Below are 1337 nucleotides of genomic sequence, written 5' to 3'. Positions count from 1 at the left end.
TGCCTAGGGGGCAGTGCCGGGGCAGGGGGCCCGGCCATGACCTGCAGGGACAAGCTGCCAGCAGGGAAAGGCAGAACCAGGGGTGGGAAAGCCCGGTAAGGGCAAGAGGAGGCAGGGGAGGGCAGGCAGAGCAGGCAGGAGCAGCATTAGATGATGGGAGGAAGGCAGTGGGGATGGGAAGGCAGGGCAGGGGAACAGTGGTGACAATGGGGCAGAGCAGCAGGCTGGGACACAAGGCCTGCTCCTGGGACAGGGCTGGCACCAAGCAGGGGTCTTCCTACCGTAGCTTTGTTTCCTGCAGGAGCGGAAAACTTCGCTTCCATAGGGGCAGCAAGAGAGAGAGAGACATCAACACCCGGTTATCGGCCCGGCCTGCGGAGACGCGGGGGTAGCGGGGAGGGACCTTGTCCCCAGCACCTCCCCACGCTGCCGTGGGGCAGAGACCTGCCAGGACAGCACCTGGGTGGGCTGTGCTGGCTCAGCCAGCCTGGCATCCTGAGCCAGGTTTCAGGTCCAGAGATGGGGCAAGGACTGGGCATTTCCAGGGCATGGAAACTGGTCTGGGTCCGCAAGAGTTCCCCAGCATGTCTCTACTCTGCACCCATGTTCACTGCATGTCACTCCAGTGCTGCACACAGACCCTCCTCAGACACAGACTGTCCCACCTGCACAGTGCACGGCACCATTCCCTCTCCATGCCATGGCCACAGCCTGCCCTGCAGGACAGCCACCTCCTGTCCCCAGAGCTACTGCATGTCCCTGTGCTCTGCAGGGCACCACAGGTTGGGGCTGGACCTCCTCAGCCCATGCCCCAGCTGGGCACTCCTGGGGGTGCTGGGTACATGGACATGTGCGTCCTATGTGCAAGCACCCTCCCACTGGCACATACACGCACATCCCCTACCTCACCGGTGGCAAGTGCTGTGCGATATGACCATGCCCACAGCATGGCCCTGGTTGATAAAGTAGTGATCTTTGGCATAAGGCATCAGTGAGAGCCTCCCCACAGTCAGATCAGTGCCATCCTAATGTCCCATCCCAGGAAAGCCAATGCCATGCAGCCAGAGAGAGTCAGACTTTCCTTCCTGCTGCTGCACAAGCCCTCGCAAGCTGCTGCAACAGACCCCTACCACAAGAGACATGTTCCCTGCCTCACCACGGCTCCCCTCCACTGCAGTGCCACAGCATGATGGGGCCCATGCTGCTCCCCCCCACCCCAAATCGCCTCTTTGCAACCCTGCACACTGCCAGCTGCCCTGTGCACTGCCACTGCACCAGGCTCCCCAGCCTGGCCACAACAGCCTGGCAGACCCCAAGGAACCAGAGCTGCGAGGCCC

The 1337-nt window shown here is 62.2% G+C and overlaps 1 protein-coding gene across 1 annotated transcript in view; it reads right to left on the bottom strand.

The window, feature by feature from the left end:
• The window catches only part of LOC104538404 (striated muscle preferentially expressed protein kinase-like), a gene marked incomplete at both ends in the record, with an annotated part of 3865 nt that overhangs the window by 2319 nt on the left and 209 nt on the right, over positions 1–1337 (bottom strand). The gene's annotated exons all lie outside the window — the stretch shown is intronic.

The sequence above is a fragment of the Mesitornis unicolor genome, unplaced genomic scaffold (genome assembly GCF_000695765.1).
Source record: "Mesitornis unicolor isolate BGI_N332 unplaced genomic scaffold, ASM69576v1 scaffold34843, whole genome shotgun sequence".
NCBI classification, from domain to species: Eukaryota; Metazoa; Chordata; class Aves; order Mesitornithiformes; family Mesitornithidae; genus Mesitornis; species Mesitornis unicolor.
This window is presented reverse-complemented; position numbering and strand designations above follow the sequence as displayed.